This window comes from Pinus tabuliformis, chromosome 7 (genome assembly GCF_031772625.1).
Source record: "Pinus tabuliformis cultivar Carrire ecotype Pingquan chromosome 7, CPIR1, whole genome shotgun sequence".
Lineage (NCBI taxonomy): Eukaryota > Viridiplantae > Streptophyta > Pinopsida > Pinales > Pinaceae > Pinus > Pinus tabuliformis.
The window spans coordinates 1,293,481,161-1,293,504,774 of NC_142293.1; positions in this window are offsets into that span (position 1 = coordinate 1,293,481,161).

Genomic DNA, 23,614 nt, shown 5'->3' on the forward strand with positions numbered 1-23,614 from the left:
ATGATAGTGCCTCCGTCTAATCTATCCTAAGGAGGCTATTACTATTAAATCTAATATTGAAAAACTTCTATGTGTTGCTTTCATTTATCTAGTTCCTTTGACTAATTGGGTGTCATATATTGTTCTTGTCATGAATAAATAGGGAACAATTCGCGTATGTGTCTATTATCGAGACATAAATCATGCTTGTTTGAAGGATAACTATCCCAACCCATTCATTAGCAATATTTTTGATGACTGTGCCTGTTGTGAAATCTATTCGTTCATGGTTGGATTTTCTAGCTATAATCAGATAAAAATTCTCCCAGCGGATCAACATAAAAATACATTTATTTGTCCTTGGGGCATATTTTCATACCAGAAACTCTCTTTCGGGTTGAAGAATGTTGGGAATACATTTTAGGGGATGATGGAATGCACCTTCCATGATATTAAATATATCATGCAACCTTATCTAGACGATCTTTGTGGTCACTCAAAACATTAGGATGATCACCCAATGCATCTTAGAGCCATTTTATTATGATGCATACATTACAATATTCGATGAAATTGTCACAAATGTGTATTTTATGTTATCTCTCATTGAGTTCTCAGATTTTTTCTTTCAAAACTTGAAATAAATATCAATCCTTTAAAATTTTAGGCGATCATATATCTGCCTGCGTCTTATTCCCTCCTTCAGCTCGAAGTACTCCAAGGGAAGGCTAACATTCTAAGGAGGTTTGTCCCTAACTATGCCAAGTTGAACAAATGATTCACTTGCCTGTTAAAGAAAGGGGTTCCCTTCCATTGGGACGATGATGATCAAATGACATTTGATGCCTTGAAATGTGTACTGATTTGAGCATCTCTATTATATCTCCTGGATGACCAACACAATTATTTCCTATATTTTGCCATTGTAGTTACAACCATCATCATGGTATTGGTCCAAGAGGATGATATAAGGACTGAACATCCCATTTACTACTTGATTCAGAATATCAATGATATCGAAATTAATTACACTCATGTTGAGAAGTTAGCTTTCGAGGATGTTCAATTTGTTCAAAGATTCTACCATTACATATTGCTCAAAAAAACTATGGTCATTTTGGGTTGCAACCCTATGACATACATTTTTTCATGTAAATTTCTATGGGGAAAGTACTCCAAATGTATCTTCATCCTAGAAGTGTTTGACTTGGAAATAATCAAATCCAAGTCAAAGAAATCATTAGTTTTCGCTGAGATGATCTGTGACCTTTCCACTGGTTTTTCTGAATCCATGTTCGAAAATTCAATCCCAGAGGAGTCATTGTTTTCTATTTCATCATCTGACCCTTGCTATGGATATATCCTTGTGTATCTCTAGAGCCAGAATTTCTGGTCTAATACCTCTCACTCTGAGCATCGACATATTCGATATCAAGACAAACATTATATAATCACTGGCAACACCCTCTATCAACATGGTATCAATACAGTTTTCTGAAGGTTCCTAATCCATGAGGAGGCCAAGAAAGTCCTTAATGAATGCCACTCAGGGGAATTTGGCAGTAATTTATTCGGTTATGCTACCACAAAGAAGATCCTATGTGATGGTTACTTTTGGCCTACCATTTTCACAATTGTAATATCATTTTCCAAAAGTTTCATTCATGCCATATTTTTTAAGGAAAGACCCATGCTCCACCCTAATCTAAATTTAACTAGGAATGCAAGAAATGATAGATACAACCATAAATATAGAGATGCAAAAGAAATAAAATTCCTTTAATTAATATCCAATAATGAAATATGCTTATAAACAGTATGGAAATGATACTAGCTCGACGATGGTAGCTTATCTCTGAGAATACATGTGGTGGCTACATGGCTCTAAACTGCGTCACAATAAGGCTCAAGGGCCTTTTTATTATTGAAAAATAAGAGAAAATACTAAACAACCAAAACCCTATCCGAGGAGGTGTAACAAAAAGATTTTATGGGCCCCGTTGGGGTTAGTTGGGCAGCCAACTTCCCAGGGTCGTAACCTGGTCATATTATCTCCATTTGACGCTCATGATACCCCATTGGAATGATCCCTCTGAGGAATAAGGTGAAAAAATGATTAATTAAAAGACGTTGGCAGTATATTGCAAAAAAAATGTTGTTTAGGGCCTAAAAATAGCCCCAGAAGTTTAGGACCCGAAAAACTGCTAAAAATAGTAAACTATGCTACAATTAAGGGAACTGAAAAAACTAAAAGAAACAATGGTGGGGGTCGACATGGAATTGGAGGGTGGTCACCAATATCCACCTAGATCACGCTCGTACCTATGCATAATGTAATTATTTTAGGTCATCTTTCGAAATGGGGTATTGATTTCATGACATGTAACCCTCACTCGACTGCAGGGTATGGCTATATCATTGTAGCGATTGATTACTTTACCAAATGGGTTGAGTCGATGCATACATTTGACAATACCAACAAAAAATTTGCATATTTATTTCTCAACCATGTCATCACATGGTTTGGTGTTACACAAGCCATAATTACGGATCATCGAAACAATTTTAGGAATCATATGATGACCAAGCTGACTTCTAATATGGGACTTTCCCATGAAGGTTCCACTCCCTATTATCCACAAGCAGATGGACAAGTTGAGGCTATTAATAATGTTCTTAAAAATATGATTTAATGCATGATAGGGGTCCATGAATCAGACTCAAATTTGCTTATTGTTTTTTCCTTGTGGGCATATCGAACCTACGTTAGGACTACTACTAGATTTACAATCTTTTAGTTCGTTTATGGTTTGGAAGCTATCCTTATGATATAATGTGAGATTATGTCATTGAAACCGAGTATAGAACTTCTTCCTGCCACTTCTCTAGAAGAGGAATTTCTTTTACACCTCATGCACTTAGATGAGAGATGGCATGATGTCACTTTAGCTAATGAAGCTCATAAGATACATATCAAGGCGAAATATGACAAGAGTGTCAAGCCTCACATCTTCTTAGAAGGAGACCTTGTTTTGCTTTATGAACAAGAGTATGATAAATTAGGTTCAGGAAATTTCGAGCCAATGTGGATAGGCCCATATAGTTTCAAATGTATTCTTGTGAAATGGGCCTATGAGATAATACATTTTTATGGAGTTCCACTGGCATAGCCTAGAAATGGGTTGTACCTTAAAAAATACTATGCCTTATTTTCATAGTACACTGTGTACATGATAAATATAGGTGTGTTGAGTGTTTTTACAGTGTTTCCCTTCAGAATTTCGTTTGGCTTCTTTTAATCACATTTACATTTGGTTTTCATATTTCAGCATCCTTGGAGCCATTTGTTAGTTATGCTGAGGATGCTACTCATAGTGCTCAGAACCTATCTTTCACAGCATGGACCATATTCACTCCAGAAGATGAGTTAGTGAGTATATAAGGTATTTTTCTCAGTCACTCTACCAATAACATCGTTGAGTATAGTGTGGTTATTAAACTACTACCTAATGATATTTCACATGGTATATGTCATACAGTCATTTGATTGAACTCACAAATTGTAGTACTACATTTGAATAATGTCTACTCAATTAGAAGTCCAACTATGCTTTGCATGTTCTTAAGGGTTCACCTTGTAGAAATACACATTGATTACATCCATTATCAACACATTTATATAAATCTAAATACATTGGTAAATGCATTAGCTAATCATGTTTTAAATAGACATTTCTACCACATGTAAATAATTTCAATACACATCACATCAATTCAAAATAATAATAGGAATGTAGGAAACACTAAATATAGATACTTGTTTATATATAATGTTTTATTTTACAAAATTTGTGCCCGAAAAATATATGGCCACACGACCTACCGTATCTAAAATTATACATGAAAATATGAAAGTATACCTACTAGTGGACTAATCATAGTGCTCATGATAACATGCCACTGCATGAGCTATCTTGCATCGTAGTTGATCGATACACCCTAGCACTCCAATAGTATGTCAGTGTAATCACATAAGAAGTTGTTCGACCAAGGTTTCATCTATACCATGTGTCAATCCCTCCATATGATGTTCTACCTATGCAAGGGTATTTGATATGTTGAGATCTTGTAGGACTTCCCATCCTACTACAACAACTTGTACTGGTGTTGGTGCCAATTGTGGGTCTCCTACTCGTTGGATATATGACATAACTATAGGTCAAACAAGTCCAATATCTACATGTACAAATCAATGTTTTAGTCTCAGAAACATAAAAAATAAAAATAAATTGTAAATATTAAAATGAAAATTTTGTCAAAATATCTTACCTATAACACCCCATTTCTCCCTCTCAAGAAGTGCGAACTCTGGGCCTCTGCAGAAATCCACCGCCACATATGGATAATCATGCACCATGATAAATTGTATGTGCAACCATCTGAATAAAAATGGTGTGAAGTTCATGGATTATGGAATTGCATGGTGGGATATGAGATCTATCCACCCCCTCATCCCTGGAAATCTTGCAACAATGGGCTCGAGTGAGATATGTTGAGGTTGTAGTAATGGAATCCTCTCTAGTGAAAAGGAGACTAAGATTGCTCCATAGCCAAAATTCTTTAGTCTCCCATATTTTTCTTTATTCATTTTTTCTTTCATGTTTACCAACACTCCCTTGCACCAGTTGAAGATGGTTGGCTCTATAAAATCTACAGCATACTACATGTGTGATCTATTGGCCACATGTAGTGTAGATTTACCTTCCAATCTAAAAAAAATGAATAGGATCGTTCATAGAGGCAGTCAGACCACGTCATTTATGATAATTTTCCCATCCTTGGTCGATTGGGCTCAAGGTCTGTAATGAGTGGAAACATAATCCTTGACCATTTATCCTTCTCTTCTCATTCCTATGAAATCTGTGGGAGCACCTCATCTAGATAAAACTATCAAGAAATATATGTCTTCTACCTTTATCTCAACAATATGTGCTCCTAGCCTGAATACCTGCACTTGAGCATCCCATGCACATGATATATATTAAATTAATTCCATATCTTTCCTCATTCGAGGGAGCCAAAAGAATTTTAGCAATACACAATCTCTTAGTGATTGGATGGTAGAAGTATCATTTGATGCATTGGTATATATGTCTTCATGTTCACTTTCCCACCATATCAGAGACATTTTGTAGCAATGAAGTCTTGAAACATCACAAAGAGACTCATTAGGATTACTTTCATGCAAAAAACTTGGAAATGTTTTAGAACTAGTGGTACAAATTTTTGTTTTTCACCTAGCTCACCCCCCAAGGGAGGAAAGTGTGTCCATGTGCCCCCTCAATGTTAAGTCTCTAGTATCAACGCACCTTTTGACCTTCTGGGGATGCGTTGATCTTGGGGCACTATATTTGTGCCCTAGAGCCTCCTAAAACCTAAAAAATGTGCATGAAATACAAAAATGGTACCACAAAAATAAAGAGAAAGGTCTTAGCTCCTACCTAGAAGTGACGACACCTAAAATTGTCCTATAGACTCGTCACAATCAACTACAGAAGATCAAGGGTAAAGAGCACTCAGAACTCCAAAGTCAAATGGTGAATGTGAAATGGTAAAAATAAATTGTCATTTTAGATATTTATGGTCATTTATCCATTATTTTATTTGTATTTAATGTTTTGACCTAGTGAAAATTCAATTTTGTCATGAAACAGAGATTTTAATCCATTTGATGGTGTTTTGAGTATGTTGGCAGTTGTTTAATAGATTGTGTCATGTTTGGAATAGAATTAGATCATTTTGACTGAGAGTAAACCTTTGTCAATTTTTTAGGAACTGCGAAATTACAAAATAAAGAACCCCCCTAGAGTCCTCTTTCAACTTTTTTAAGACTCCTGAAATATGAAAATATTTTTGATCACTTGTCTTTTCGAATTTGTTAAAGTAAATGAAAAGACATCTACTCAATATAAGTTTAACCATTTTCCAAACTGATATAGACTACTTAAGAAAAATTAATACCTTAATCGAACATGGCTAAGGGGTTCTCCTAAGTATTATTGTCTACCTTTTTGGACTCAAAGGACTATTATTGTATGAAAATGAACCTTTGGAGTTTCATTTTTTGCCTCTTTCGCAAACATTCTAAACATGAGAAAGATGTTGAGTTTTCACCTTCATAGGACTCATTAAAACATCAAACACTAATGGACTGGTTGATCATGATGTGACTGAACCACTCCTTCTTTGGGTTTGTTAAATATACTCAGTGGGATTCGTTTGAAGGATGAACTTACAAATCAATCATATGTTATCCTCCTCAAGCTGTAAAAATAGAGAGGTATTGACCAATGATTGTTGGGGAAAATGGGAAAATGAGATACTCCATTTTTTAATGGTAGCGAGTCACACTTTAACATGACACTCTCCCACTTCATATCTGTGGCTTTTAGGTTGGGAAACTTTCTTTTCTTCTATTTTATCATATCTTTTCAAAGCCTCCATTTTGGTTTTCTGTTAATGCTTCCAACTCCATTTCAATGCTGTCATTGTGTTCAAGAGAATTCATTCAGTCAATACCTGCTACAATACTCTTAAGCCTTCATTCCATGTATGTCTTTCCTAACCTAGTTCTTTATCAACATAATTTTGATCATTTTGTCTCAAATAATCATACCTGTTTTGTGTCATTGATGGGGGATACATCAAGGCCATGTTGCGATTGGTCGCCTCCTGTCGACATCATCTCATTATCCAGGAAGTTAAGTTAGGAACACCCCTTTGGTACCTTGGTTCTTGCATACATCAATGACAAGTTTCCTCACTCACGGCAACATGTTTACATAATTTTCCTTTGATCAATCTATTCTTTGTGGTGTTCGTCATCAACTCATTCATTCACACCATATGGATTGCACTAGAGTACCTTAACAGCCATTAACATCATTGGTGGTTTCTCTCATTTCTATTAAAGACTTACATAATTGGCTGGTAAATAGATGGTGTCTACCATGTTCGACTTTAGCTCATTGATTCACATGGCTAGAGTCCTACATTGGTTTGTTGTGTGAATGAGATGGAAGACCCCAAATCTAGTTTCATCCATACGGGCTATGATTTCAAGATTAATACAAGATCAAAAATGTATGATGGCTATGATCATAAAGACAGTCATCCAGTCATGGTTCCACCATCATTCAATTTTGGACATGTCTTTTAATCATTGCACATCTAATGTTAGCTTATGTGTTGAGTATGGGTAAGCCTCCCCCAATAAATATATCACTATGTAAATGTATTGTAACAAATGATGATCTCGTCGATTGTTCTTGATCCTAACTTGTCACAAGGTAAATAACATCTGTCATTAATTGTCATTTTTTACTTTACGCTTTAGGAGGCAATCTATTATAGGCCATTTTGTTGCATCTAATCAATAGGCCTTTAATCAGGATTAATTCATATCCTTCAAGATATTGTCATCATCCCTGCACAAATCCCTATGGATGACTCTGCTAAATCCCTGAGCTTCTTCACTTAGCTGCTAAGTTCCCAAGCTTTTAAGGTCCAACACAATAGGTTTTTCAGTTTTCGAGGTGGGCTGATTCTAGAAATTTGGGAAAAATAAAAAGAATCTTGAAGCTTCCTGAGGTTCTTTCAACCATTTACCTTGGATAAAAATCTGAATCCTATCTAATTCCACCATGGAGAAATTACCATCATGTCCCTCGAGCTCATCCACCCATCACTTTTGGATCTCAAGCTTTGATTGGTAAATGGATAAGAATTCATGAACTTCCTCTCACATCTATATATTTGCAACCTTCCATGGTCAAGGGGTTGACTTTTGGAGACTGATTATACCCTTATGTCTTTGCTTTGATATTCATTACTCCATGCATTAGGGTGACATAAATGCATACTTTGTGGCAAGGAGAGGACAAGTCAACTTGGGGAGCTCTTCTACACGATCAACTCCTATTTTTGGTTGTAACTCTCTCCATTTCTATTAATACAAAGAGTAGACTATTTTCATATATATGATGTTATTATTTCATTTATTCAAATACCATGTGCATCTATTTTATGAAGTGATTGGATTATGCTACATAGATGTCGTAGATCTTTCGCTTGTCTTGTTTGATTACCCAGGTTCTAATTATAGCAATCAGAGCTAGGATTGGAAGATACAAGATGAGGAAGGAGTGAAGCTTTCAATAGATTCCAGGTAGGCTTCATGCCATCATTCAAATATTATAAGAAATACATTGTACCCTTTTCCTTTCTTTTGTTCTAGGTCAATCTATTGGGTCTAGAGAAGACAATTTTCTCCGAAGTCATAGATTATGTATAACACTGGGTGACATGAATATGAATTGACATGAAATTCCCTCAAGATAAGCTTCTTGATCTCACTATTTTCTGACACATAGATCTTGTCCCTAAATCTCACCAAATCATCTACCGTGAGATGATAATCCACTTCTTATTCACATGTACCTTACTATTGTAACTTCTGCCTAAGCTCCATGTACCTATCATCCTATTTTCCTCCCTATAAGATTTGATCCTATAAATCTATACCATATGAACTCATACTTGTTATGTGATTTCCATTTAATCTTCTACTAAGATCATATGCAACCCTCTTCTCCTTTCCCTTAATGTACCACATCTCGAATTCAAACTCACTAATCATAGCCAACAACCTAGCTTACCTAGAATTCAGATTAGGTTTGTCAAATAAGTATCTCAATCCATTGTGATCACTCATTAAGATGAATTCCTACCAAGAAGATAGTGCCTCAACATCTTCAATGCATGCATGATTGCTGCCAACTCAAGATCATGGGTCATATAATTATGCTTGTTCTTATTCTATTTCCTTGACTTGTAACATACCACTTTCCCCTCCTGTATCAATACTCCACGAAGTCCTTTCTTGCAAGCATCTCTACACACCACAAACTCTTTTTCTGAATCTATAATCTTTAGAACTGGAGATTTTGTAAGAAACTGCTTCAACCACTAAAACTCACTGAACATTCCTTTGTTCATTCCAAGTTATTTCCTTCCCTCTCTAATGATGTAATAGCATAGGTAATCCATAAGAATTTCCTTACAACCCTCCTATAATAAGATGCTAAACCCATGAATGATCTGACGCGATCCACATTCCTAGGAGCTCCCCTTTCCATGATAACTTTGATATTTTCTGGATTTACTGTTATGCCTTCCTTTGAAACAACATTCCCTAAGTAATGCACCTTTATTTGAAAGAAACTACATTTGCTAAGCTTGGAATACAACTAATTCCCTCTTAGGAATATCAATACTATTGCTAAGTGTTTGAAATGATCATCGTCATTCTTAGAATATATCAATATATCATCAATGAATACAATAATAAACTTGTCCAGATAAGGACAGAACACACTATTTATCAAGCACATAAAAGTAGTTCCAGAGCATTAGTTAAACAAAAAGGAACCAAAACAACCTTGTAATTCCCATACCTCTTCTGGAAAGCAGTCTTGTAGAGGTCCTCTTCTTTGATTGGTACCAGTTGATATCCTGCTCTCAAATCAATCTTCGAAAACATTGTTTCTTTCTTCGAATGATCAAACAAGTCATCAATCCTTGACAATGGATGCTTGTTTTAATCATCACCTTGTTCAATTTCTTGTATTCAATGCATAAGCTAGAAGTTTCATCCTTCTTCTTTACAAACAATATTGGTGCACCTCAAGGAGATACATTTGGCCTGATGTATCCCTCATCAAGCATTTCCTTCAACTGCAACTTCAATTCCACTAACTCTGGTGTGCTCATCCTCTAAGGTGCCTTTGATGCTAGTGTTGCCCCTAGTACCAACTCAGTAGAAAATTACACTTGCCTGTGAGCCGACAACTCTGAAATATCTCTAGGGAATACATCCTGAAACTACTGCAAAATCATATATCTCTTCAATACTTCCGCATCCTCAACATCCTTACATTTATGACCAGAAATATGCATTGTAAATAAGACATACACTTTCTTGTGACTTGGTTTTTCCTGGATAGCTATAACCATTTTAACTGATGTAGCCTTCTTCTTACCCTATAAGATTATTTATACTCCATTATCATCCACTCAATAGCCTTCTCATAAAAACCCAGCTTAGTCATATGAAGATACAACCAATCCATACCTAGAAGCATATTGTATGATGCCAATTGAAGTACATTCAAATTTGTTGATGTAGACATACCATTCAACTCAAATGCAGGAGCTCTTACCCAATGATGATCTCCTTTCTTTGTACATGTAGCCAACTCCACTAACCAAGATTATGCATGTACTTCTGTATTTAAACCACACTTATCCATTATGTTAGTATTAACATAACTATAATTAGATCTAGTTTCAGTCAAAATAGAAACAACTTTATCAGAAAGCTTACAGTCCATCTCAAAAATACATGCCTGGTGATTTGCTTTCATGTTATCCAATGCTACAGAGATCTAAGGAATGCTTTTTCCAAAATCCCTAACTATCTGCGCTTCCTGGTCATTTTAGATTTGAGGCCTACCATCCTGATACAATGGGAAAACCCCCTTGAGATGTTCCTTGCCACATATCCAACACTGCAATTGTCCCTTTCCCTCACCTTTATTCTTCTGCCTTCAAGGTTGTGACCCATGTCCCTTTCCAATTGCATTAAACTTATTATAAGGAACAAAATTTTCTTTTTCGATTACATCTTGAGGTATTGTTTGCTTTGGTCACCATTTACCTTTATCTTTGTCTTTCCCTTTCCAACCTTATTGAGACTCTATCATACACTTTGATTGCTCATAACAATTCTTGAACTTTCCAATGACTTCTTCAAGTGACCAAGACTAGTCATACCCAATCCGATATTGAAATGATAATGCTATTCTACTAAAAAATCTCTGAAATTTGTCCTTCTCCCCCTTATGATACAACACATACCTCAATAACTCTAAGAAATTATTCGTGTACTCCACATCTGTCATCGATCCCATCTTCATCTAATAGAACTCCTTTGACTTTTTGTTATAGTACCTCTCTGACAATTACTTCTTCCTGAAAAGGATCTTGAATTCATGCTAACTCAACTCCTTTGTCCTCATGTTTGTGACCCACTTCACATCTTCCCACCAGATGTATGCTTTCCTTTTGAGGTTGAAAATAGCTATACTAGCATTCATGTTCTTTGTATGGTCATGCAACCCAAAGAACTTATTCATCCCAAGTAACCATGCCTCTGCATCTTCCAACTTCTTCAAGTTTCCATCAAATGTAGGTGCCTTGGATTTCTTAAACTCATCTAGTAAATATCCTTTGTAATTCCTTCTATAAGGATGATAGCAATCATGACCATGATACATGTCTGAAACAAAACAATACTAGAACCCATTTCCATCACCTATTTCGTCAAGTGTATCAAAAAACTTATCATCTCTAACTATGTCATGTCTATCTGACCTATTCCCACCATGAGACCTACTTTCATATGCACCATTTTTCCTATCCTCTTGTATCTCAATCCACTAGGATCACTCATTAAAATGAATTCACTACCAAGAAGATAGTGCCTCAACATAATCAATGCATGAATGATCGCTGCCAACTCAAGATCATGTTTCATATAGTTATGCTCATTCTCATTCTATTTCCTTGACTTGTAACATACCACTTGTCCCTCTTGCATCAGGACACCATGAAGTCCTTTCTTGCAAGCATCTATACACACCACAAACTCATCATCTCATTCTATAATCTTTAGAACTGGAGTTTGTCTAAGCAACTACTTCAACTAATCAAAACTCATTGCACATTCCTCTATTCATTCTAATTTATTTCCTTCCCTCTCCAATGATGTAATAGGATAGGTAATTCATAGGAATTTCTTAATGACCATCCTATAATAAGATGATAAACCCATGAATGATCTGACTGGATCCACATTCCTATGAGCTTCCCTTTCCATGATAGCTTTGATCTTTTCTATATCTACTCCTATGCCTTCCTTGGAAAAAAATTCCCTAAGTAATGCTCCTTTATCTGAAAGAAACTGCATTTGTTAAGCTTGGCATACAACTCATTCTCTCTTAGCAATCTCAATACTATTTCTAAGTGTTTGAAATTCTTGTCCTCATTCTTAGAATATATCAATATATCATCAATGAATACAAAAAAAAACTTGTCCAAATAAGGATGGAACACACTATTTATCAAGCACATAAAAGTAGTTGGAGCATTAGTCAAACAAAAAGGAACCAAAACAACCTCATAATTCCCATACCTGTTCTGGAAAGATGTCTTGTAGATGTCCTCTTCTTTGATTTGTACCTGGTGATATCCTGATCTCATATCAATCTTCAAAAACATTGTTTCTCCCTTTAAATGATCAAACAAGTCATCAATCCTTGACAATGGATGCTTGTTCTTAATCATCACCTTTCTCAACTACCTGTATTCAATGCATAAACTAGAAGTTTCATCCTTCTTCTCCACAAATAAGACTGGTGCACCTCAAGAAGATACGTTTGTCCCGGTGTATCCCTTTTCAAGCATTTCCTTCAACTGCAAGTTCAATTCCACTAACTCTGGTGTGCTCATCTTGTAAGGTGCCTTTGATGCTAATGTTGCCCTTGGTACCAACTCAATATAAAATTCCACTTTCCTGTGAGCTGGTAACTCTGAAATATCTCTAGGGAATACGTCCTAAAACTACTGCAAAATCATATATCTCTTCAATACTTCTACATCCTTAACATCCTTATTTCCATCACTAGAAATATGCATTGTAAATAATACATACCCTTTCTTGTGACTTTGCTTTGCCTAGATAGCTATAATAACCATTTTAATTGATTTAGCCTTCTTCTTACCCTGTAGGATTCTTTATCCTCCATTGTCATCCAAGCACTCAATAACCTTCTCATAAAATTCCACCTTAGTCATATGAAGATACAACCAATCCATACCCATAAGCATAATGTATGATCCTAATTGAAGTACATTCAAATGCATTGATGTAGACATACCATTCAACTCAAATGCATGAGCGCTTACCCAGTGATGATCTCTTTTCTTTGTACATGTGTCCAACTCCACTAACCAAGATTATGCATGTACTTCTTTATTTAAACCACACTTATCCACTGGGTCAGGATTAACATAACTATAATTAGATCCAAGTTCAATCAGAATAGAAATAACTTTATCAGAAATCTTACCATCCATCTCAATAATAGATGTCTCGTGATCTCCTTTCCTATTATCCAATGCTGCAGAGATCTGAGGAATGCTCTGTCCAACATCCCTAACTATTTTTGATTCCTGTGCATTGTAGATTTGAGGCCTACCATCTTCATACGATGGGAAATCCATCTTGAGATGTTCCTTACCAAATATCCAACACTGCAATTTTCCCTTTCCCTCACCTTTATTCTTGTGCCCTCGAGGTTGAGCCTAATGTCCCTTTCCAACCGCATTAAACTTCTTATAAGGAAAAACATTTTATTTTTCAATTGAATCCTGAGGTCTTATTCACTTTGTTCACCATTTACCTTTAGCTTTGTCTTTCCCTTTCCAACCTTATTGAGACTCTGTCATACACTTCAATATCTCATAACAACATGCAACGATTTTTATCGTAAGAGACTATGACCCAACTAATCATTATAACAATTTATTAGATCGTGTTCTTAGACATCGTGATGCAATTGTATCACACCTCAACTGGGTATGTATATTCATGCTTCAACTTTCCAACGACTTCTTCAAGTGACCAAGACTCATCATACCCAATCCGATATTCAAATGATAATGGTAATCCACTGACAAATCTCTAAAATTTGTCCTTACCACACTTATGATATGGTGCATACCACAATATCTCTAAGAAATTAGTCATGTACACCTCATCTATCATCAATCCCATTTTCTCTCATAGAACTCCTTGGATTTTCTGTTATAGTACCTCTCCAACAATTACTTCTTGCTGAAACGTCTCTTGAATTCATGTGAACTCAACTCCTTTGTCCTGATGTCTGTGACCTACTTCACATTTTCCCACCAGGATGTATGCCTCCACTTTGAGGTTGAAAATAGCTATAATGACATTCATGTTCTATGTATAGTCATGCAACCCAAAGGAAATATTCATCTCAAATAACCATGCCTCTACATCTTCCACCTTCTTCAACTTTCCATCAAATGTAGGTGGCTTAGATCTCTTGAACTGATCTGGTAAATATTCTTTGTAATTCATTTTGTAAGGATGATAGTGATCATGACCATGATACCTATTGAAAACAAAACTAGAGTAGAACGCATGTACATCAGCTCTTTTGTCAGGTGTATACAAAAACTTGTCATCTCTAACCATGTCATATCTATCTAACCCATTCCCACCATGAGACATAATTCCACATGCCCCATGTGTCCTATCCTCTTGTCCATAACTGATTTGTGGTTATCCATGTGTCTGCAAGTCTGAAAAAGTCTTAAGGATAACTTCATTGAACTCTGCTTGTTTCTATTGTACCTTGGAAAGTATCTCCTATGACTAAATGATTATGTCATTATCTATTTGAAACTTCTTATTTATGCCTCCAAACTTCTCAAAGTGTTTTCTATGTGAGGGGAGTGATCATCACCATGCTGCTCATTTGATCTATAGGGGCAGTCTCATGAACTGTAATCCACCACTTTGCTAGTCATCTTTCATCATTTACTTCATGCAAATATAATATGTCAGTTAAACAAAAATATAAACATAATCAACATACCTCAGTGAAGTTCCGGGGAGGCTATCTCATATGCAAAATCAGTCCAGATTGGTATGATATATGTATAATCATAATCATAACCATATATCCACATCATCTCAGTCATTATCCAGTTACCATGTATCACAATGTCAACTGCATACCATGACCTCATGCATGAAAACCATAGCCATAACAATACATGCATCATAAACATATAGACACTCGCATACATAAAAGATGCATATGTAACTGACATGTATTCCTAACAACTCATCCCAACAACAACATCATCAACTTCTTCAAGACAACACAACCATAAAAACGACCACAACCATGCATACATAACAAGAAAATATACAACATTCATGCATGCATGACATACACATTTTTCCCATCTAGTTGAAGTGTTGAACCATGCTCTAATACCAATATGAAACTCCCTCCTCCCACACTTACCCAAGTTCACCTGTCCACAAGGTTAAATATGTGATGGAGAGTTACTATGACATGAATCAACCTCCTAGATTACCTTAAGGAAATGGAATCGACAAAATCAAAAACTTACTGACTTCCCTCAAGTTCTATAGGACCCCTAATTGCTAAACCACCCTTCCAAGTGCCAAAACCTTGATTTGAGCTTCTTTTTCACTGTCCTAGACTCCTAGACACTGACACAACACTGCAGAAATTCAAATGTGACCCTCCAGCCACATGCATAAGCTTGCAAGGGAGCGATTGCAGTATTTTTTATCTAGTTATAATCCTATTATTGTAATATTTGACCCACTTTTTCAGTGCTAGTCTCCAGACCACTTCCCATAACTTAATGAAACTCTTAGAAATGATAAATGACATAGGGACAAGACCTTCCATACAAAACTTCGACAAGAAATTTCTCTAAGTATGCCTAGCTATGGCAGTCATTACGTCAAACAAATCATGGACATGTAATCTAAAGGTCATAATTACATATATGGACATAAGGATCTCACAATTATCTGAGAATATCAAGAAGGGTTGATGCCTTCTCACAATAGTTGCATTGCAATATATTAGGTCATACATTCATTAACCATTCATTTACTAATCCAAACAAGATGAGAGCCATAACTAAAGTCTTCTATATATTCATCTTTAGAACCAACATATAACCAAAATAATAACAATTAAAGAATAGCCATAAAATCCACATAAAAAATGTATAAATACTCATCAAATACAACAAAAAAAGAGCTCTTATTAACATATGCAAATACCAACCAATTCAAGGACTTCCACATACCACCCGACCAACGATTGGGCTGAACCAAATAGTTCTTTCCGTCAATCACCCTTGTGCCATATTCCAAGTGTGAATGTGGGACTCATAAGAAAACAACCAGGGCTTCCTCAGGCTTTACCATGTATCCCACCATTACCGGTCAAGGGATTCCTAGGTCCAAAACCCTCATCTATACAACTAGGCTTTACCGAACTCCCATAATTACTAGTCAAGGGATTCTTAGGCCAAACAATAAGCATCCGCTACCAGGGTTTACCACAATCCTGTCATTATTGTTCAAGGAGTCACTAGCGCCTAAACAAGCATAGATTCCTCCTGATTTCTTCACTAATACTTGGAGAAATTTTCCAGCCTCCACCCTTAGGATTTACATGTATCTCATCATTACTAGTCAAACAATTTCTAGGCCCTTTGGAATTTTCCTAAGACCACTTTACCCAGTTCCAAAACCATTCATCAATCCAACTCAACCAAATGAAAGAACCCCATCACACCATGACTATCTGAAAATCACAAGGCAAGGATGAAAACCACTGTCAGACCTAGAAAATCCCATGTCAATGACAACAAGAGAGCCAAATACACACATGCATATACCACGCATGCAAAAAATAGAAAGGAAATCATACATGAAACTCAATACCTACAAAGTAATGCCATTGTAGTTGCTTCATCTTTGTTTTCGTTTCCTTTCTTATCCTTCTTTTTCCTTTCTTTCTCGAATTCTAGAGTGCTCAAGAATGCACTAAGTGCCAAGAATATGAGAGAGAGAGAGAATAGAGAGAGAGTTGCAAAACTTAATTGATAAATGGTTGTACTGACAAAAGTTGTGAATTGATCCTCAATCCTTTTTATTAATGATGCCTATATTTTCTTCAATTTCCATTATTTTCCTATTATTTCCTCCTCACGTGTAACGTGTGACCTTTCACCTTCCTTTTCTCCCAATTTCCTTTATTTTCATAAATAAAATGCCAACAAATGTCTCTTTGCATTTTCAAATCCTTTTCCATTTCTTTTTTCAATTTCCTTAGCCATAATAAACCAAATGAACAACCCTCTAGGATGTTTTTCCCAACATTTAGCTTGGAATATGTGTCCCATGAACTTGGTCTTACTTTTCCTTTAGTAACTTTATTACATGGATTTTTAGCGAGAGATGTTACAACCTTGATGATATCGTGGCTAGACTAACATGGGTGGAGTGGTTTTTGCTATCTGACTCGCATTCAACATGAAGTATTGATGATTATTAATTCTCCTACAACAAATTCTCCGTAGGGAAAATTCGTAAAATTCCTCTTCCCTCTATATAGTCATCACTTCTAACTAATGGACCACCATGGTTATTGCACTTGTTTCTAATGGTCCACCATATATATTTCATCATAACATATATGGAAAGTAATATTAAAATTCACATTAATTTACTTTCCAATTGAGTGCAAAGTTATCGCTCACATATATTCCAAACAATTTACATGAAAATGTAAAAGAAAATACAATATTGATACCTTAATTACAAACGATTCATATCGAAACATTGTGGTTGTAGAGTGTGGATTCTCACTTAGTGAAAAGGAATTCAAAAATATTTAAACATAACGCAAATCTTATAATGGCGAACATGTAACAAAATCATGAAGCAAAATACATAGCCGTAACATGTAAAACAACCCTGAAGAACATCACAGGAAGAAAACTACTGCCCAACAGTAAAGTTGGTGAACCTTGTAATTTATACAATTTATTTAAACATAATGAAAATATCAGAATGACCATAATGTTTAACATAACCAGCCAACACAAACATTTCCACAACACACCATTAAGAAAAGAAAAAAAAATTGATGCTAGCCAACAATGAAGTTGGCAGACAATCACGAAATCTAGTTGCTAAATTTCTATCGCCCAAGAAATAGGGTCCCTCCCTATCACCCACACATTCACCGTTAACATTGATTTCTTTGGTATATGATATCCATGGTTCCTCATCAAAAGTTCCTTGCAGGCTGTTTGTCTGTGTCAGGTGACGTCATCACTAAAGCATACATTCACAATGCACTGTTTCTATGACGATTCCGTTTGGATTTTTTCAAATATTCCATGGTCGTCCTTACCAACGCACAAGAACCAAGTAGGTCAAGCCATAGGGTTCACACCTCCTTTCTTTGAATATTATCTCATAATCAATTTTTTTAAAAATTGTTTGGACTACTAGTGCAGATTGTTGGTGTAAATCCACACGTTTTAGATTAAATTGGAGCTTGAGCTAATTACAAATGAGATCTATTATTGTAAATAGTCAATAAGAGCTAGAGTATTTTTGAATTTTTTTGAAATCCAGTTGTATCAAGTTGACGTACCAAAAATTCCCCAGCTTGATGAGATGTAAATTGCAAATCAGATCTATTAACTTTTAGAGTCAATAAGAGCTATATCTGGTGAAACTGTGGAATCCATTGTTTCTAAATGAGGTTTTACTCACCAGCTATAAAAATTGAATCCTTTCGAAATTATATAACACATTTGAATTTTAATTACACAATTTTAAAAATATAGTACCATTTGATTCAATGTGTCATATGCATTGTTGTTACCACCATTATTAATGTGCAAGTTACAATTTTATATAAATTTGAAGTCATGGGTTGTTAGAATTTAAAAGAAGTGATGTGTTTGGCTTTTTTTCATTGTCTTTAATATCATTTTTTTTTATGAATATATTTACAACTAAGTGTTTTGTTTATAGGTAGAAATTTATAGACTAGTTTGAAGGGGGTGTTGAAGATATTTACAATTAAGTGTAATAGACTAGTTTGAAGGGGTGTTGTAAGCAATTTTTTCAACAGGATGTTTATAATTTATAGGAATAGAAAATATTCAATTAAGTGTTTCATTTATATTTAGAATTTAAATGAGTTTGAAGGAGTGTTTAATGTAATTTTTTAAAGAAGGTTTGAAATTCTAAATAATTTAGATTACGTGGAAAATGAAACAAAAAGATAGATAAAGAAATGCACTATACAAATTAGTAATATGATAAAATCCCAACTCTTTATAAAATAGTTAAATATTGTAAAAGTTGAAAATAAGCTGAAAAATGGTCTTTTTAATGCAAAGAAAAATCCCTTAAGATCAAAAACCCTAACCTTATGAGGCAATTCATTAAACACTTATAAGCATAAATCAAGCACTCTTATTAATCAAATTACCAATGCTCTTAGGTAAATATTTGATGTTTAAGTAGATATGAATAAAACACTCTTATTAATCAAATTCCCAACACTCTTAGGAAAATATTTAATGTTTAAACCATGTAGGTAGATATGGTCATTTACAAATGAGAGTGACGAAAGCCCCTCCTGTGGCCTGCTTATTTTTCCCAAGATCCTTCTTCCACTACATGAATTTGATTTAAGTGAAAACCTCTTGTACCATCACCTCTAAGTCAACACACCTATGCTTAAATCTACCTTTCCCAGACGATGGGACACCTCTTCCATATTCTTTTATGTAATCCAAATCTTTTATCTCTATCTCGTTTATGATATAAAAATACACAATTAAAATGAAAATAGGCTACTACCACAAGGGATTTTGCTTGAACTAAGGTTGGTCGCGAGGCGAACCCCAACTCGAGGTAAAAGGTCGAGCCATTTGATGGAAAGGAAGAGGAGGAAAGACACAAAAACCACATGCACGTTGTGACTCTTTTATTTATCACACAAAAATTTATGTTAATCTTTTTCGATTAGCAACTTACGCAAAATAACTTAACATGCACACACACTAAATTTGGACTTCTCCAAATATAACCTGAACTCTACCCAACTCACACTTAACTAAGTTAAGTCACACTCTAAATCTGGACCGCTCTTAACTCACCTTATCTCTTCATGCATCACTCAACTTGGATCATGCATTATTTTCTTTGGTATGTCATATCTTGTCACAACTTCGATAGATTCATGAGGAACTGATGACATCCCTACTGGGTATAATCGTAGCATCTCTCTCACCACATTGTGAAGGTAATTCAAGCTTGTCACATCAGAATAGTTCACTTTGCATTGTTTTCCAATGACCGATTTGATTTCTTCCTGCAATCTCTTCATTACATGTGGATGTCTAAGAAACACGCTCATTGCCCATTCTAACATAGTGGCCATTGACTTAGTTCCGGTGGTGAACATATCCTGACAACTTCATACAAATTCAATTCATTTTCATATCAGTAAAAGGAAATTATGTGGATTGATTGAATCTTAGGAATAGGAAAAATTAAAGAGGGAATGAGACCCCAAATACTTACAAAAATAAATTTCTTGATGGTTTCCCTTATGATTTTTGCATCTCTGTTATCACTTTGAATTTGAAGAAGGATGTCAATGAAGCCTTCACTATTATTTCCTGCTTTTGTACCCTCCACCTGGTCATCCGAGGTCGAGTCCATGCAATGGTTGTCTATCACTTTCTCAGCGAATGCATTGAATATTTTTTTGGCCTCCTTCATGCATCAATTCATACCTTGAAAATCAATCCAATCCAAATAACGAATAAGTTCTCCAATGTTAAAAGCTCCAACTGCGTCTTCCACTTCTAACAACAAATCTCTAAATCCTTTTCCATTTCTACCTAGATCATCATTAGAAAATTTCTTCCTTGCCATTATTCACCAAATTATGTTGGTGGTGAGTGTAAAGAAAGCCTTGCTGACATTCACGCCAATTGCGCCGCTCTGAATCTCCTCCCAAATGGAATGGATCATGACTAATACTTATTCCTCTCACACTCTCTTGAAGGAGTCAACTCTTTTGGCACTCAAAAATTCTATTAGGAACATTATTTTCATGTGTTTCCAATAATCTCCATACGGAGTCAATATGACACCCTTGAATTATACGATAAGTATTTTCTAGCTATTGCTAGTAGCCGACTGGAAAAGACCAAATCATGTGTTTTATAAAATTTCTTAGTCATCTCAGAAGATGAAGGGACTGCGGCCCACAAAGAACCTAGGAAGAGAAACATGATGGGGCCATAATTGTCCACATAATTTTTGAGAGCACGTTGAGGAGGTTGTTACACTAAAAAATGTCACCATGGCTATTTAAAGTTAGTATGGCTCTATCAACAGTCATGCTATCCTCTTAGGCAAGTCTTATGCCTCTGCTCTCCATGTCAAACTCCAAAAAGAGAGAAAGTCTTTACAAATGTATTTATCTCTGGGTACGCAGGTTCTCTCAACCTTACCTGCGGGTACGCACCCAATGTTCACAAAAGCTGCGTCTTTAGATGCTCTGTATGTAAAGGGGCAGGTGCGTCCCCCTGTGAAGGTCAAAATGTGCAAGTTTCATCTTTAAAAAGTTACTTGTGGTCATTTCTAGAGCATTCTAGAAGGTTGTTCGACGTGTATTGAGCGCCTCCAGATGGTTCATGTACCCCTACCAAAGAGGAACTTATCCCATCAATAAGGGAGCTATCCCATCCAAAGAGGGGATTATCCCATTGATGGTGGACCTGATTAACTTCCTCTTGAGCACTATAAATACAGGCATTGGGCCAGAAGGAGGGGAGGTTGGAAGCTATACATTTCTATGGGTAGATGCTGCTGGAATTAGGACTCCCATTTAGAAGCTTGTGAGGAGAGATTGCCATCTTTGCTTGTTCTATTTGGAAGTGGGTGAGCTTTGTCAAAGTAAAGGAGAACTCTTGATGGACCCTGGGAGGGACTTGCACAACACCAAGGCTCAGGTTGTATTTGTTCCTTTTGTTACCTATTAATGCAAATGAGTCCATTCTTCTCAATAACGTGTTATTTATGAGTTGTTTCATGTACTCCTTGGTCTATGTGTTAAATATGTTTTATTCTATGAGATTATCAAGTGCTATTTAATCGTTTGATTGTTAGTGGATGCAGGTTTCAAAGTGAAGGAGGAGCTCATCCGGATCAGCGGAGATGGACTGCTACAACAGCGTGGGACTACAGGTAGGATCTAAACACTTGATTTTTTATATAGTAAATGCATGTTTAGAGAAGGATTGCTCTTGTTTGTCTTTTTTGTCACTAGAGAGTCTTAGGCTCCTAGGGAGGTTGGTTGTGTCCGCACAATCAACTCTTTCCGCCTGACAAATTGGCGACTCCGCTAGGGACTCCATTGATGTGAAAGTCTTTTCCTTTGTATGAACTTTGCTCTGAGAAAATTGGTTTATTTTTCTGGTTTTTGGCTCTGTGACTTTGTTTTTGGGTGGGTTAGCTTAGGGTTAGATTCATTTTAGTTTTTCTTGAATTTTCCAGTAGGACGCACCCTCTGAGTATTGCGCAGTGCGTCCCTGGACGCACTATCGCTGTGTGCACAGAGTGGGCCCGCACCTGTTTTAACGGGTTGCCTGCGTCCCCTGCTAAAATTTGAGAAAATTCCATTTTTTGCATTTTTTCTCTTAGATTTTGCTTTTTCACAGTTTTTACTGCCCAGATTCATTAGTCTCTTGTCAAATATCTTCACCTGAACTTGTTTCAATAGCATTGAGTGTTTTAGTGGTTTTCATAGAAGTTTAAGCCCTAGGGTTTGATTTTTGAGTACGTCTTGTAGTGACTTTGGCGGTAGAAGTTGTCAAGCCTTAGATCTCTCTGGTTTTGTCAGCATTCTTAGAAGTCAGACCTGTCATAAAGTCTACCTGTGAGAGCAACTTACCTTTGATTGGTCTCTTGGGCAAATTTTGAAGTGCTTGTTGATTGAGTATTGAATTCCATTTTACAAAAAGAACAAAAAGATTTGAGTTTTGTTTTGACTAGTCTTTTGATTCTGCATTAGCTGGTCCTTGATTTGATTTTGGTCAAGTAAAACAACCTAGAATCATCTTTGTAGGCTTTTGCCTCGTTAGGTTTTCTTAGAGTAAATTTCTTTTGATTTGCTTGTGAGTCAAGTTTTCATAGGTTTTATAGCTTTTAAGATTGATTTTCGTTAAAATAGATTTATATGCTTTATTAAAAAAGAGAAAATACAAAAACATCTCCTTTGAAAAGTTTTGTTTCAAGTAGCTTTGAAGAATTTTGAAAGAAAAAGAGATTTTCGTGCACGTAAGGAGTGGTCATGTTTGTATGCTTGGAAAGATAAAAAGAATTGTTTCTTTGATTGTCTTTACTAAGAAAGTTGTTTTCTATAAAATTTGCATCTCTCAACTCTCTTAGTTAGGAATTTCATTGAAAAAAGGAAAGTAGCGTAAATCATCTTAGGTGCATCTTTGTAGTGGTTTGATTTGAGTCTACACACCATTGGTTTCACTTCCGCTACCTTTTGTCTTTAAGAAAAACCATAAAATTAACGCTTAAAGTAAAATCGACGTAGTAACTTTTATTTACTAGGGCTCTGAAACACCAATTTAGATCAGGCTAGTGTCTTGGAGTAGGTGAGTAATTAACTCTCCAAGACAACAAAACCAAACAAGTAGCTTATCTTGTGATAGAATAAATCCAATTGTCTCATTTGTACTCTAGGAAAGATCCTCTTAAAGGAGAAGCACGAGCTCGTGTCCGAACCAGTGAGGGGATCAATCCCCC